Here is a 17,659-nt window from a genome sequence, read left to right on the forward strand (position 1 = left end):
AAATTATTATTATGAAATTTTGAAAATTTATCTATTGAGATTTCTAAATATGAAAAAAAAAATCACAGACAAAAATTGATATTTGTCCTTTTGTCTCTTTTTGTCAGTAACATTTTCATTAATTGATTAATAAAAATGTTATAGACAAAATATTATTAAAATATTAATTATATCAAATATTTATTGATATTTGTCCTTCAACTAGATAATGAAGAGGAGAAAACAAGATAAAAGTAGAATATTATCGAAAAGGAAATGTTTCACAGATTAAACTGGTGATCTAACTTACAACTTTAACCTTTAACACGTGAAATGATTTTTAGCTCACCTGTTAAGAAGGCTCAAGTGAACTTTTCTGATCAAAAGTTTTCCGTTGTTTTTCGTTGTCGTCATTGTGGTAAACTTTTCACATTTTCAACTTCTTCTCTTTAACCAGACTTGGCACAAAGTATCCGTGGGTAAATGGAATTCAAGTTTGTTTAAATGAAGGACCACACCCTCTTCCAAGGGGAAAAATTAAGAAATAGAGAAAACTCTCAAGAATCACTGGGCCAGAAAAGATGAAACATTCAAAAGCTTCCTAATAAAATGTAGATTGTTCAGATCATGACCCCTGGGATAAGCGTAGGGTCACAATAAGCAATCAAAGTTTAACATAGGAAAACATAGGACAATTTTTTAAAAATCTTCAAGAGAACAGTAAAGCCATGCTCGCTGATATTCATATAAAAGCATCCTTAGGTAGGGTAAATTCATGTTTGTTCAAATCATGACCCCCGGGGCTAAGGTAGGGTCACAATGAGCAAACAAAATTTTATGGAAAAACATACGAAAAGTCTTTAAAAATCTTCTTCTCAAGACAGCAAAGCCATGGTTGGTCATTTTAATATGGAAGCATCCTCATGTAGTGTAAATTCAAGTTTGTTAATACCATTACACTTGGGTGTTGGGAGGGGCTGCAATGGGCGATCAAATTTTTACGTAGTTATAGATATAAAAACTCTTTAAAGATCTTCTTTTTAAGACAGCAAAGCCACGGTTTGTGAAATTCATATGGAAGCATCCTTAGGAAGTGTAAATTCAATTTGTTAAAATTATGACCCCAGGGGCTATAGGGTGGGGTCACAATGAGCAAATAAAGTTTACATAGAAATGTAAAGGAAAAATCTTTTAAAAATCTCCTTTTTAAGAACAGCAAAGCCATATGGTTAGTCATATTAATATCGAGGCATCCTCAGGTAGTGTTAATTCAAGTTTGTTAAAATCATGACTATTAAGTGTTGGAAGGGACCGCAATGGGCATGTTCAAATCCTGTCCCCTTGGAGTAAGGTGGGACCACAATAGAAGATCAAACAAGTAGAAGAAAAAGTTTCTAAAGCCATAACTAGACAAAGAAATATGGAAGCATCCTCAGTTAGTGTAGATGTAAGTATGAATAAATCATGCTCTAAACCCTTTCCCTGGGTAGGGGTTGTATTTGTGATTATATATTATATATATATAATTTTCAATAATAATCCGATTTCTGCTTTTTTTCTTACCAATGTACTCATGTGAGCAATGTGGCTCACGGGCCTCTTGTTTTAACTTTCAATATGCCAGTGCACCTGTGTGCAAAAGTAATAAATTATTATAAGCCTATTGCTTTTGTTCTTCTTCACAAAATTATTAAAGAACCTTGTCTGCATGCATGTAGTAGTGGTCGTAGGTATGAGGTTAGGGATGCTAACACGATTTACCGATATACAATCAACCCACGAGATGAAGAAAGGCAGAAAAACATTTTAAAATGCCTTATTCGTGAGGAGCATTATCCCCTTTCGATCTCATTTTCTGAAGTAAACAAATAAGAAAAACAATTGCCAGGAGTTGGTTAATGTGGTAAGGTTGAGGGTTTGGCATAGCGTGGTTGCCGATCCCTCCCTGTACAACGAAATATTTGCTTTTAAATGACCCATTATATTCTTTTAATGAACATTACATGTCATGCTAAATATTCATATCGCTAAAAAGCTTCCGTATATCGTCTTATGCCCTGTTCACATGAAGAGTTTAATTCGAATTAACTGTAAGTTACTGCGAATTAAATTTGATCTGCGTTCACACGGAGAATTTGATGTGAATTATGCCCTGTTCACACGGAGAGTTTAATTCGAATTAAACGTAAGTTAATGCGAATTAAATTTGATCTGCGTTCACACGGAGAATTTAATGCGAATTATTTTAATTCGAATTAGTTTACTGCGCATTAAATTACTTCGCATAAGCTCCGTGTGAACGCTAAGCGAAGCTAATTCGAATTAAATTTTGACGCATGCGTAAGGGCAGAATTAAGTCACAGGCCATATGTCGATGGTCAAATGTAGGTACTTGTGCTTTTTTTGAGTTGAAAACAAAGGAAAATTATGTTAATCACTAAAATGTGTACAGACACTATGACATTTTGTCAAATGTATATCTGCCCTGCACAATATGACGTGATTAATAAATGACGTCATAATAGCCTCACCGAATAGCCTTGTTGTAGAAATAAAATTATAATTCGCATTAGTTTACTTCGCATTAGCTGTCGTGTAAACGCAATTTAATTCGCATTAGTTTAATTCGCATCATTTTACTTCGCATTAATTTACTGCGAATTAAACTCTCCGTGTGAACAGGGCATTAGTTTAATTCGAATTAGTTTACTGCGCATTAAATTACTTCGCATTGGCTCCGTGTGAACGCTAAGCGAAGCTAATTCGAATTAAATTTTGACGCATGCGTAAGGGCAGAATTAAGTCACAGGTCACATGTCGATGGTCAGATATGGGTACTTGTGCTACTTTTGAGTGGAAAACAAAGGAAAACTATGATAATCACTAAAATGTGTACAGACACTATGACATTATGTCAAATCAGTGGTCAAATGTATCTGCTCGGCACAATGTGAGGTGATTTGCAAAATGACGTCATAATAGCCTTACTGAATAGCCTTACTGTAGAAATAAAAATTTAATTCGCATTAGTTTACTTCGCATTAGCTGTCGTGTGAACGCAATTTAATTCGCATTAGTTTAATTCGCATTAGTTTACTTCGCATTAATTTACTGCGAATTAAACTCTCCGTGTGAACAGGGCATTACTTCGCATTAATTTAGTGCGAATTAAACTTTCCATGTGAACATATTAACCAAAGTATCATAAAAATCTATTTAATTTGTTTTCGCAACATTTATGTATTTAATTGTGGACAAATTATCCTTTACATGTACATTTCAACGACTTGTCGATGGTTGGGGTGTTATCAATTCAGATCAGTGAAACTCGATTGCACTTTACGCCGACAATGGCATCATTGTACATACGTGTATGTGTATACTTCTGTTATTCACTATAGAATCAGGAAATCACTTTTCATTTATCCTTTTGTCGTTCATTTCCTATACAATGTTAAAAATAAACATATTACACTGATTCTAATAAATCGTTGGTACTATAAGAACCTACAACTTTAAAATATGTCAGCTAAATACCGCTTTAAGGTTTTAAAAGGGAAGCTAGGGCATTTATTACAATGTATATGTATCAAGATTTATTATATGCATCAAGTTAATAACTGATTACCCAAAACCTGCATGTATATGTAATCTTTGAATATTTGGGGTTAAGTTTCTTTTTTTTCTTTTATATGACAAAACACAAAACTGAGTTATGTGTTTTTCGTTTTTGAAATGCAAATCTAGGTTCAAGGCCATCAACGCTACTTTCTCAAGTTCGAGTTTTTCTCACTAACTGATACAATAAAATGATTTTTTTGTAATGGAATTATTATCGCTGATCGCCCATATGCAACAAATAAATGATGGTGAATCGTGACTTTGTTTTTAGTGAAGATGTACCAAAATATTACAGGGATAATTAAGTAAAAGGTAAATTCAAATCTTCCATTCACCTATTTAAAATGAAGGTCCCATATATATAAAGAATAGAATTATAAAATTCTAGGATCAAATCCATGATTAAATGATACGAATCTCAAAAAATCAGCTGAGGCAGAAATCCAAGATTTGAGGTTAACGTTGTTGTTCTAGATTGATTGATTGATTGTATGTTGTTTAACGTCCCTCTCGAGAATTTTTCACTCATATGGAGACGCCACCACTTGCCGGTGGAGAGCTGCAAATTTTGTCCTATACTCGGCACTTACGGCCATTGAGCAGTGAAGGGTCTTTTTCGTGCCAGCACCTACTGCTACACGGGGCCTCGGTTTATATAGTCTATATATATATATATATATATATATATATATATATATATATATATATATATATATATATATATATATATATATATATATATATATATATATATATATATTGAATATAACATGTATAATATTATACATTTATTGCATGATCGTGAGGGAAATATGAAATATGAAGATTTATTCAGCCAAGAAAAATCATATTCCCCTAGGGCTTTGCCCTTCATAAACTTTAAAATTCGGCACCGTTCATAAATTCACTTTAAATTTTAACGTAGTGTTACTGAAACAATTTACTGAAGCCCATCATCAATTTTGTGACGTGAACCATTGTGAGGTCTACCACTCTCGGGAGTTTTCGTTCAACGAACGATAACTATTGCGGGAAAATGCACTTGGTTTCCGAAGAGGTTGAATATGATTAAAAGCATGACGACGGCAGGGAAATATGAAGTTTTATGGCCCTGTCACAAAGATGCTACATAAGCGACACATTACAATTTATGCAAATACATGTATACAGGATAACCTCTTTTGAAGTTTTGTAAACATTGGCGTTGTATGGAAGGTTCTTGTAAATTTAGAGTGTTCACAGTAGGGAAGGGACAGCATGGGTGGATGTTCATTGCAATTATATGCCCCCACTAAAAATTGTCTAAACTAAGGAATATCCATTGGTTCGACACGTTGAAGAATGGAAATGTTTAAGACATCTGCAATTTTATCAATAGGGCATGCAAAGGTTATTGGAAAGTTCGTCATTTTACCAAAGGCAAGACCCAGAGGCTTACGAGTGTCATCCTTCTTATTGACAACGTATACAGCAGCACCAGAATCTCCGGGTGAAAAGAAAATTTCCGAATTGGAATCGAAAATTGAATAGCAGTTGTCAAGCACAAGGTAAATCCCGGCACAGTCTGGAAAAGGTTTACGGATTGCAAATGTACAATCTTTTAATATTCCTTTTGTTTCACCAGTTGTCCTTCCCTTCTTGACGACTTCGTACTCCTCATCAGAATCTAGTTCGAAGGTGAAGAAATAATCAGCTGACCCCCCTGAAAACAAAAGACATGAAAAGAAGATATATATATATATATATATATATATATATATATATATATATATATATATATATATATATATATATATATATATATATATATATATATATATATATATATATATGTATGTATGTATGTATGTATGTATGTATATATGAATATAAGGAATGAAGCTTATTTTAACCTTTATTAAGCGTAAATTGCCCCAAGTTATGTTATATCGTATAAAATAAGCTTCATTCCTTATAATTTAATGAGCATCTCTTAGGAGGGCTGGGTGGTTGTAGCCATTTTCAGACTATATTGATCTCCTTTAGAAGAAGAGCTCCATATAAAGGTATACAAAAATTTTCAAATTTTAAAAGTAAAATGTATGAAATTTTTGTTTGCCAAATGATAGTAGACAGCTTAAGATATCATATATAACGGTTAATTTGTTGACCCCCCAGCCTCCTTAAAAGTAATTTCAAGCGGAGTAATACGTTTTTGACGTAACTCATTGTTACGTAGGCAGCTTATGTTATACGATATAAACGAAATCTTTTATCCAATAAAATGAACTGAAATTAAATATTATATATATATATATATATATATATATATATATATATATATATATATATATATATATATATATATATATATATATATATATATATATATATATATATATATATATATAATTAAAAACGAAAGTATTTGTTTTACTTTACATACTTCTGTGCTGTTTCGTATCTGTTTTAATGAAAGCCGCATCAATTCCAACAGAATCGTAATTTCCAAAAAATGAGTCTTCCACCTGTCCAATAATATTGTTAGTACTACAATCCTCAAATGAAGGGTGGACAATTCGATAGATTTGCTTTTTAAAAGAACAATCAGAAAGTTTTCTTTCATTTAGTTCTGCAAGAACATCATCTGTTAACGCCACATGAGCCGCGGTAAGAAATCCGTCACATAAGTTATGAAAAGAAAGAGATGTTTTCTATGCAAAGAATCCACAAGACCCCGATGAGTATTCTCCATATCTCCCGACGCTGCATCCGTGATCTAAGGCTTGACAATTTTCGCATTTTCCGAACTGAATAAAATCTTCTCGAATAATGCATTCAAACTCTTCAATAAATTTTGGTAAAGGCTCTTCTCCAAATGGAATCAAATTTTTATCGAGACAATATAGAACTATACATTCATTATGAATGTCAGGGTCTTTTGATAATTCTACTGAATTGATACTAATTGAAATTAAGTTTGAATGCTTAGCAAACAGTTCATCTCCTTTATCAATAATAATCCCTTTTAAGCGCAGTTTTGTTTTACTCATTTTATGGTTTCCCTTTACTGTTTCATGCTTAGAAGCAAACCTTTCTCTAGTTTCTGATTCCATAGTAACATCAATAAACTCAAACTGAGCAGCCTTTGGTACATTCACAGCATTTTCTCTGCAGAATAGTTCTGATTTTGAGTCAGGGTTTCTTAAATATACTTTCATAAGGGGTTCACCATTCTTTTTTCCTGCTATGAAGTGGAGAAGTGCTGGACATTTTTCACAATTTTCTATTCGGAATTCCCGAAGCATCCATTCATTAATTACTAAATTAAAGGACATGAATCTGAATTATTAATTAAATGAGTTTTAGTAAAAAAAAAAAAAAAAAAAAAAAAAAAAAAAAAAAAAAAAAAAAGGAAAAAGAGGAAATATAATTATTTATAAACTAACGCTCTTTCTGCTCAACGAAAGGAATGTTTTGGATGACATTTGTTAGTTTTGTCCTAATTTCTTTCAATTCTTTTGTTGCGTACTCAATCTCTTCTTTTAGTTTCTTGTTTATTTTTCTAATAATTCTATTTTTTTTATTGATAGAGTTTCATATATTTTGTTCCCAATTTCAATCCGCCATTCTCTTAAATCCACGCCAACATGTTGAGGGAATGCTAATACGGACTCCCTTTGCTTTTCTTTTAATTTAGACAGAATTGGTTTAAGAAAATCTGCAACAAAAGAACCTAGAGCTTTTGTTCCGGTTCCGATCACGATCTCCTGCACAAAATATTCTCTTACTTTATCAAGGGTTTGTGAAATCAAAGATAGCTCGATTTGTCGAATGGTTGTTGGATCACTGAATGTATAACTCTTTTCCTCAGCTGATCCAATATTCTTATCCTCGCCATCAATTTTGATATTCATACATTTCTTCATAATTTCCTCTATTGAGAATGCAGATTCTCCAGCCTCTTGAACTAAATTCCAAATATTATGTCTTCGTATAGTTTTCATTAATTTTTCAACCTGATCAATAAAATTGTCAATCACATATTTTGCACAGTAAGTAAGAAATTCCTTACGTGAGTTATATTCGTGAAGAATTCTGATATCATTATCATCAAAAATGTCTTTGAATTCTTTGTAGACAGATAATTTTGCATCTATAATACCAACAGAATTACTGGACACAAGTATTACTCTTGGTAAGTTACACATGCTTGCAAACTGGTCCAAGGGAATGTCAGGCTAAGGAAGTAAAGTAAACAAGAAACTTCGATTATTGGCATTAAAGAAGCATAAGGTATTTTAAATCACAGCTATAATCAACTATATGAAGGAATTAATTTCCTTTTCATCTTTTCTAAACACTAAACTATGTTTTGAAAAAAAAAGAAAAGAAAACGTGTACTTTATTTTTAGAACTGAAAATTAATGTAGTACATAGCATATTATAATTAAGATTAAATCCAAAAAAAAAAAAAAAATGCCTCACGTGTATTACGTTGGCAAATTTTCAGTTTCAGAATGCCTGCTGGGGTATCAATTGTCCTTATCCCCAGCCTAATGCAAAAACACATTTTTAAGGTAGAAAGAAATGTCTACTGTTAGTACCTTTTCGACCACAAGGGTTTTGCCAGAGGGTTTCACACTCACTCTGTTTATGCACACGTAGCCTTCTTCATTATAACAATCACAAAAATTGTTGCCTTCTACTAAGAAAACTCTGCTCTGAAGTGATTGTATTTTTCTCTGAAATTCGTCAACATGCAGCGATTTTAGGAGCTGTTTAGCTAGGGTATCATAGGTGGTGTCAGGATATATGTCTTTTATTTTCGACAAAGGATCTGCAGCATCTTGTATGTCTTCATATGCAAAACATAAAATCTTGGGAAAATCCTGTAAAAAATTATAAAAAGGGGAAGAGATTTTTATGTATTATAAGAGAGAGAGAGAGAGAGAGAGAGAGAGAGAGAGAGAGAGAGAGAATAATAGGGATGTTTTGAATGTAGTGTGAAAAAAGTAAAGCTTCTAAAAGATAATACATACTACATATAAAGATTTGTTGTCTGAAAAACGTATCCATAAACGGTATCGGTATACGTATCCATATGTATACGTTAATTGTAACATTTTCGACCTCTACATTACTACCTAAACACGTTTATTTCAAGTTTTCAGAAGCACTCTTTGGTAAATGTATATTTTTAAACATATATACATTTAAATGTATTATTTTTCTGAGCCAGAAAGGACACACATTATGTAAAAGCCTTCAAGATAAGATAACAAGTGTGTTCAAATCATGCCTGCATGGATGGGATCACAATAAAGAAACAAAGTTAGACGTAGGAATAAATAGAAATGGATCTTTAAGATTTTCCTTTATCTTGAAAAGACTTTAATAATTCATTAATTACGAACTTCTTTTATAATGATAATAGAGAATAGATACAGGTTTGTTCAAGTCATGGTCCCATGGGCTAAGGTGGCGCCACAATAGGGTGGCAAAATTTTACACTGAGTATAGAAACTTCTTCAAGGTTTCAATCTGTAATATTGACGTTAAGTTTTAATAACCTAATTTTAAATCATGGAATATATTTACTTATATATTCTAACTTCTACAAGAGGAATTTAATCTATACTTTCGAAGCATTCATTTTTCAGAAAGATTAGGTGACTCATATGATCGCAATGGCCCTTTGGTCTCTTGGTTTGTATTCTAGTATTCGCCTAAATGAAATGATTCTTCGATTACTTTACGCCTCCTTCTCTTACATATCCAGAATTTGGAAGCAAATGAGGTTTTCCTAGAGAATTATCTTTTAGGTGCCTGCATCTATAGATACACCGGATCAACCTTACAGTTATGCCTCCAGCTTGGTATTTGTTTTGAAGATACAGATTGTAAGCAGAACAGCCCATTCGCTTGATGACTCTTTTGAAAAATATATGTACTTTGTGAAGACATCCACGCAAAAACTGTATCAGCAAATCGTCTGACAATGTGCTTAATTAGCAGTCAGGAGAAGTAATCATTTTTATGTAAATATAAAGTAAAAAATAATGAAGAGGGTCAACAAAAATATGTTAAAAAGATTGGACGTCCTAGTATCCCCCCCCCCCCGAAAAAAAGAGAAATACGTCATTAAAAAGACTGTGAATATTAGAAAATATTTCGAAAATCTTTTGAGATTTGTTGCTAAAATGTAACACATACACAAATCTCTCTCTCTCTCTCTCTCTCTCTCTCTCTCTCTCTCAGCTGTTTTTTTAAAATCTGTTTAGCACTTGAAGTAAAACAAAATTAAAATAGGGGACAACTACTATATCTTTTTAAAAATTTACCGGCCAGCGTTGATCCAGATGTAGAAATGTACCATGTTGTGAATTTGCATTTATCGCCACCTTCCTACCAAACTTTGTGTTCCCCTTTTTTCAATGAATCTTTAATGCAGGTGATATTAATTTTATGCAGAAGATTTTATACTTTTAATGCAGTAAATTTAAGGGATTTCTCAAAAACCAAATTTGCTCGTAGTTGCGTTGGCAGAAGAGATATCTTTAAATCAACTTAGACAAGATGACATTTTGAATATAAATGAAATATTTTCATTACCAGATCTGTATGTCAACATATTATCAATTATACAAAAAATATATGATTATCCTTGCATTATAATTAATAACTGACAAACGGAAAAAAAATCTTTAAAATCAGGAAATCGGGATTTCAAATCACAGTTTGACAAATATTACCTAGGGTGGAAATGGTTTAGATATCGATGTTAAAGGAACTCGTTCTGAGTTTTCGGATATTATAAAATAAAAAGTTGGCAGAATGATTAATTTTATCATGCTTTTCTAGATGATTTAATGCTTTGCATCAAAACTTTCTTGTTGTATTTTTTATTTTTCCCGATCATGATAAGGAGCACACGGCGGGTGTCACCGGTCGGCAGGGGATGCTCACTCCTCCATGGCACCTGATCCCACCTCTAAATTCTGAGGTCCGTGTTTGCTCTGTATCGTTTCATTGGACTTTCAAGGTTGAATACTGTTCATTATTTTCATATTTCATTCCTTATATTATGCAGTGTTTGTCTAATGATCACTAAACTTTTCGCTAATTTACATGTCGGGATCGAAATACATGTACTTGTATTCAAGAAATGGATACTTATACAGAGTTTTTCAGAAAAAAGTATCTAATAAAGGGAAATGTAAAATGCATGAATACATATTAAGAAAGGGAATATTACATATACATACTAATTTTCTAAAGACTGTAAGTATCGTTGTTTTTTCCTTGCAACAGAATAAATAATTTTTATCCATTGTGTATGACAAAAAAGGTGGATATGAAGTAAATTTTTAACAATTAATCTGCAAGTAAAACTTCTATAAATATCAATAAAATGTTCCGGACTGGATTTTTCTGGATTTGATCCGATCCTTTCGCAGGTGAGTGAAGGTTAGGTATAGGCATTTCCTTGCAAATAAACTAATTAAAATGCCTAAAGACTAAACTATACAGAGAAAGTTAAAACTTATTATTATACTTTCATGTTAAATACTAAAATCTGATTGGTTTAGAAGCATTTAACAATCCGTAATATTACCCTCAGCGTTAGCAACACACTTGACAACGGGTAACATTACGAAAATATCACATGCGTTCAAATCATGCGCGTACGGTTCACCATAGAATTCTCAAAACGTCGGTTGTGCGTTTGAAAGAAGCCGAATAAATGACGTCAATAAAAGCTTGCGTCCGATGTAGCTTACTTGAAAACAACAAACGACAGACGAAACATCCTTGCGAGTGCAAACTTTAGATGATAAAGGACTTTTTGAGTAGCAAACAAACAATAGAGAGGTTGGTAAATCTTTTCCGAAGCTTTCTTATTGAGAAAAATAGAAGCAGGGAGTTTGAAAGCTTTCTAAGCGTGAACTTAACGACGATCTCCGAATTTTTTTTATGACATCCGAAATCAATAAGACATTCAGTATAATAAAATAAATAGTGCACGTTTTTGAGGGTAACAGTTGAAATTGACACCCCTCGGAAAACCATTGTCAACCTCCGCTGACGCGTCGGTTGACAATGGTTTTCCTTGGGGTGTCAATTTCAACTGTTACCCTCAAAAACGTGCACTATTTATATATTGTCTAATGCATACTTGGTACCAATGACATGAGATAGTCATTACACATTATGACGTCATATTATAACGTCATTATTCTTTACTTCACAAGATTATACTGGACATTAACAAAAATGGTACGGCGTAAGGGCATGCTCTATTTCTTTTAACTGAAACAAGGTATATTTAGTAGAAGCAAGATATTCTAAAGATTGCTGATATTGCTGCACAAATATGAGTTGTTTAATTACTATTTTTAAAGTTTTAAGATGGATCAGGGTAAAAATGTACAGTTTGGTATAAGTTTCCTCCAATTCCGATCAAATGATAAAATGCCTAGGATTTGAGCAGCAGTTTTATTAATCGATAGAATATTTTTCATAGCATTAAACAATTTTTATGTAAAATTAAAAAGGACAATCCCTTTCGCCGAAGCTGTTTTATTGATTTATTTTATTACCTTCAGTAGGTATATAATATTTTTTTTCATATGACGTGATACTATGACGTCATAATGTGTACTGGCTATAACATATCGTGGGTACCACGTATGTATTAAAGGAATGTTTTTAAGTTTTGTGTGAGTTATTGGTGTGTAAATCACAGACTTGTCATGTAGGCATATTTTTCATGAAGCCCTGAAAGTAAATGCTGCGCAAACAAGGAAATTTCCTTTTTTCTGAAAAATATTTTAGCTTGTCCAAAGGTTTATGATATTCAAGCACATTTAATTGTTTACACAGAACAGACAATTTTTTAAATTAAAATATACCGAGAAGATTTGAACGCCTATTAAAAAGTCGTCTCTTTATAAAGGTTACCTTTAGTGGTTCCAGCTTAATAAGCTTAATAACTTGTCTGCTAAATTCAGGCCTGAATGAATATAAATTATGTAGCTGATATTCTCTCACATTGATTTTTAAACACGCCAAATATGGTTTTTCGGAATGCGTGTAAATATATGTTATACATATGAATCGATAAAATATGTAATCGTGCATAATATTTCTAATTTCACAATCATTTGTGTTTTCTTTGGCCAAACGTGAAACACATACCAATATTTGTCATCGAAAACTTTGCCTCAGTTACCTAGCTTTTAACTCAATGTAACAATGTAATATATTTTGACCTAAGCAGATCACAAAATTAAAACAAATTTTGATTTTTACCAGCACATTATATAAGCTTGTCAGCTAAAACAGAGAATATGATATCATAGATGCTTTAAAGGGGACTTACTAATGTTGTTGTTTCTGTGAATTCAAATGAATCACCAAACCCTATTCCAATTTTGGGTTGCCAACTAGCTGACCTATCGATGAGGTATATTTCTGCGCCATAATCGCCTGGTTTAAAGAAAGGGTTAGAATCCTTGTCTTTACTTGAAAAACACTTGTATCGACTAAAACAAATTTCAGCTTGAAAACTCTTTCTAAATGGTGTTAGGTTTCTAGAAGTTTCTTCCGTTTTCTCAACTGTTCTACCGCTTTTGATGAGACTGTGCTCTTCTCTAACATCTTTGCCATAAGAGGATATCACAGGCATTTCTCCTACAACATAAAATTAAATTTGAAAAAAAAACCCATAAACGGTACCAGTTCGAATAACCGGTATTGAAATTGTTTTCAAAAAACCACAGCAATGTTATATATATATATATATATATATATATATATATATATATATATATATATATATATATATATATATATATATATATATATATATATATAATGGATGGCAATCGAATGCAGAATTGCCAATCGTTTAACCGCAACCGTTCCGTTCGGTTAATCGTATAAAAATTTTTCCTCCATTGTAAGCTCTGCTTTACTCAAATAAATAAGACAAAACAGTTGAGCAATGTTATGCTTATATTTGATCAGAACACTATATATATCTTATTTCAATTTTGATAGACAAAAAAATTGATTTAATTTATAAGTAAATAAAAATTAAATAAGAAAGTAAAGAAGAAAAGAAAAAAAGATACTCATGAAACATGTCTAAAGCATCGTAATTTTTTTTTTAAAAATCAGAGGAGATGTCATGCAAGTTGTCACCATTATCAAAACTACGTATGTACTATTGCTTGTTTAACAGGTAACTACAAAGGATAGTTGAGGTTAGGTACACATTATAATCAGTTCACAGTACTCAACGATCATTTAATTAAAATCATTAAAGAAATACAATTCGGACTGGGTAATGACATGGTGTTTGAAGAGCAATTAACATCTGACCAATTACCCCCACGCTGTCAATTCGGAGAGCCTTACCTATCTCGCTTGCTGGCTTGTTTATATGGATGAAAATACTAACATTTTAGATATTTTTATTTGTATTTCCTGATTCAATTTTCAGGATATTGTGTTCAAATTTACACATATATCAATTTTTTCAGACTAGCCGTTTACAGTTTTTCTAACCGGTTACACAATCGTTCCGATCGAGTAACCGGTTAACCGATTACAAATTGCCATCCCTAATATATATACTGAAACGCAAAAGAAACGCAACAGACAGTTAGCAAGAAAATCTAACATCTGAATTTTTTTCTCTTTAAATTTTCAAAAATAAATTCAGTAAGGTGAAACTTAGATTTAAAAACATCAGAAGTTGAATTTACACGTTGAATGTTATCTTTAAACCTTAGAAAGAAACACAAAACAGCCCCCCCCCCCCCGCCCCTTTGCTTTTCAAATACAAATGTAAATTTCAAATAATGCAAGTCCGCCATGCACAACGATTGCATCTTGATTTTTACAATGTATTGAATTCATCAATCTCTAGATCTTAGCGAGAGAAATATTCTTTTGCATTTTTAAATGCCTGATTTTCGAATGTTATCTAACCTGGCGCAGTAACCCCTTGGACTTCCGGTCAGAGAACTGTCACTCATACTTATGATACGCATGAGCATGATGAGGTGCGATGTAGTGCATATATACATGTGCACCTCTCCTTCACCTTTATTTTGATAAATTCCAGCTAGAAATGTGTGCTTTTAGTCACTTGAGGAAGCTTTGGCATCACTTTCGGGAAAAGAAAGGAGATTTTTTTTCGGAATATTACTGCAATACATATGATTAATAGATACAAACCCTTGAAAACCAAATGTTTTGTTAAATGTGCCATTTTCGATTTCTATCAAGCGGTCACAAACTTAACTTCCGGTAGTAGGACGAAAACCATTTGGCCATTAAAATATCAATTTGTCAAAGTGGAAGATGTCGTTCCTTTTTATATACAAAGTTTTACTCTTTATATAAATCCCCCCCCCCCTAAAATTGGATGTTACGTTTCTTTTGCGTTTATGTGAACGGATAGAAAATAATGTACATACGTTTTTCAGTCTCATTTTGTAACTCATTTTTGGAAATTGTCCTTTCTTCCAAATCTGCTGTCTCTTTATCGCTTAATAAGAAATGAGCTGCGGTAATAAATCCATCGAAAGTGATTCGAGTAAAAGTTGGTTGCTTTACAACGAATCCCATTGCCTCCGAAAAATACTTTCTATATTTCATAATGCTACATCCATGATCTAAATCTTCGAGATTTTTGTCACACATTTCAAACTGAATGAAACTTTCACGAACATTGCATGGTATTCCCGAAAGAAACTCTGGAATTGGTTTTTCACCAAATGGGATCATTTTTGCATCAAAACAATACAAGATTATGCATGGTTCTTGAAAAACACGACCACCATAACGTTGTACTGAGCTTATTCCGATTCCATTTATATTTGAATATTTTGCAAATAGATTGTCTTTTTCACATTTTATAATTCTTTCTATACGCTTTTTTGAGTTGCAATCAATTTTGTTCCTTTTTTTCTCTCTTACATTGCCTTCGCTACTTTCGATGGAACTTGATTTCATATTTACGTCAACAAATTCAAAGGAAGCATTTTTAGGTTCATTTACAGCATGTGTTCTACAAAATTTTTTTGATTCATAGTCAGATTTTTTTAAGAACACTTTCATGATGGGATAACCATTCCTTCGTCCCGCTATGAAGTGTAAAATTGATGGACATCTTTCAGCGTCAACCATTCCTCATTAACTAAAATTGAAATTCGATATTGATATTTTGTTTAATGAAAAGAAGTTAACTTTTGATAAAAAATCATATTGAAGAAATTCAAATACTCCTCCTGAATGAACATTGACTTACATTATCAGGTTATTTTAACTTACGTTTTTCTTGATCCTGAATGGGAATCCTTCTGCTAGCAGTTTCAAGTTTTGCATTGAAATCCCTCAGTTCTGTTTCACTTTTATCACAGAAAGGTTTTATTTCTTCAATTACGCTGGCAATTATCTTTATTTTTTTTGTTTGATATGCAATCAAATATTTCGTTTGCAATTTCGTTCCGCCATTGCTCGGAATTAGCATTCACAGACCGAAACAAAATGAGTACAATATCTGCTACTGAATGAAGTGTTGTTATTATTAGTATCGGGTTAAAAAATCGCATAACAATATCAAATAAATATCTACTAATCATTAGTTCTCTCCTTTTGCTAATTTCAAAGTCACTATGAATTTCAATATTACGTACTTTGTGCAAAAACTTTTTTTTAAGTATCGTTTGAATGTGATCCAAAATATAAGATAAAACTTGATCTGTAAAATCTTGTCCAACTCTTTCGAGAGTTTTTGAAATTAATGCATTTTTACCCGTCGAACCCTTGGTAGTGAGTGACAATAATAACTCCCATTATGAACTGATCCGATATCTGATCCCTCAATAACAATTTCAATATTTTGACACCTCGTTTGAATGTTATTTTTTGAGAAAGCTACTTCTGCAGCTTTCTCAACAATTTTTCGAAGCGCTTGCACTGGTTTGGTTTTCTCTAGTATTGCAACTTGATCTCGGAAAGAATTAATCCTATATTTTGCACAGTATAGAAGAAATTCCTTGCTAGAATCTAATTCATGGAGAATTCTGAATTCGTTCTTTTCAAACATAACTTTGTATTTTTTGTAAACAGCTAGTTTTGTATCTATAACAGGTGCAGAATTGCTGGTTATATAAAATGATTTTGGCAAATGCTTTATGCTAAGGAATTGGTCTATGGAATTTTCGGGCTGTAAAATAGAGAAAAAAACATTGAGATATTGTTAGTTTAATATTAGACTACAGCACGTAGAAAATCGATTCAATATTAATGTAAAATCGAATTTCTAATACCGATGTTGATTACATTGTATGCTATTATATTCATCATTATTTTCATAAACTAAATTTCGTATTAATTATATAGCCTTAAACATCTAATTCTTAATCCTTTATCTATAAAATATTTTAAAAGTTATATCAAATTGATACAAATTTATCTAACCTCCTGCACGGTAAGTTGTCTGTTGGAAGGTTTTACTTCTACCCTGTAAATGCACACACTACTACCACCAGCATTACTTTCCTCGCAAAGATTACTTGGATCAACCAAAATAACTCTGCGTTGTAGGGATTTTAACCTGCTCTTAAATTCGTCAAGATGTAACAACTGCAGTAAAAAATGAGCTAAAGAAGCATCAGATTCCACTGGATAGATATCTTCTAGCATCCTTAAGACATCCACGACGTCAGCAACTTCTTTAGGTTCAAAGCAGAAAGTCTTAGGAAAATCCATGTTCTGTCCTCTGCAAAATGAAATTTCTCTTGGAAAATTATACATTTAGCCATAAGTATTTGTATATATAAAAGAAGAATTTAATTGTTAAAATACAATGAGAATACAAATACATATAAAAAAAAAACGTACGCATTTTTTTTTCATTTAATAATAAGCACATTACAACATGCGTTCAAATTAAAAGAAGGAAACAAAATGATCTAATTCCTAGTCAACCCACAAATAGTCTGAAATAAAATTCTACAAGAAATGTTTAAAACTTATGCTGGATCTGTCTATCTATCTT

At 32.1% G+C, this 17,659-nt stretch overlaps 1 pseudogene; it reads right to left on the reverse strand.

Annotated features, from left to right (window-relative positions):
• Positions 1–4,444: 4,444 nt before the first annotated feature.
• LOC133178279 (uncharacterized) lies at positions 4,445–7,790 on the reverse strand (annotated as a pseudogene).
• Positions 7,791–17,659: the final 9,869 nt, after the last annotated feature.

This window comes from Saccostrea echinata, unplaced genomic scaffold, assembly GCF_033153115.1.
Source record: "Saccostrea echinata isolate AGI-Se365-2 ecotype Australia unplaced genomic scaffold, CSIRO_AGI_Sech_v1 ptg000002l, whole genome shotgun sequence".
Classification (NCBI taxonomy): domain Eukaryota; kingdom Metazoa; phylum Mollusca; class Bivalvia; order Ostreida; family Ostreidae; genus Saccostrea; species Saccostrea echinata.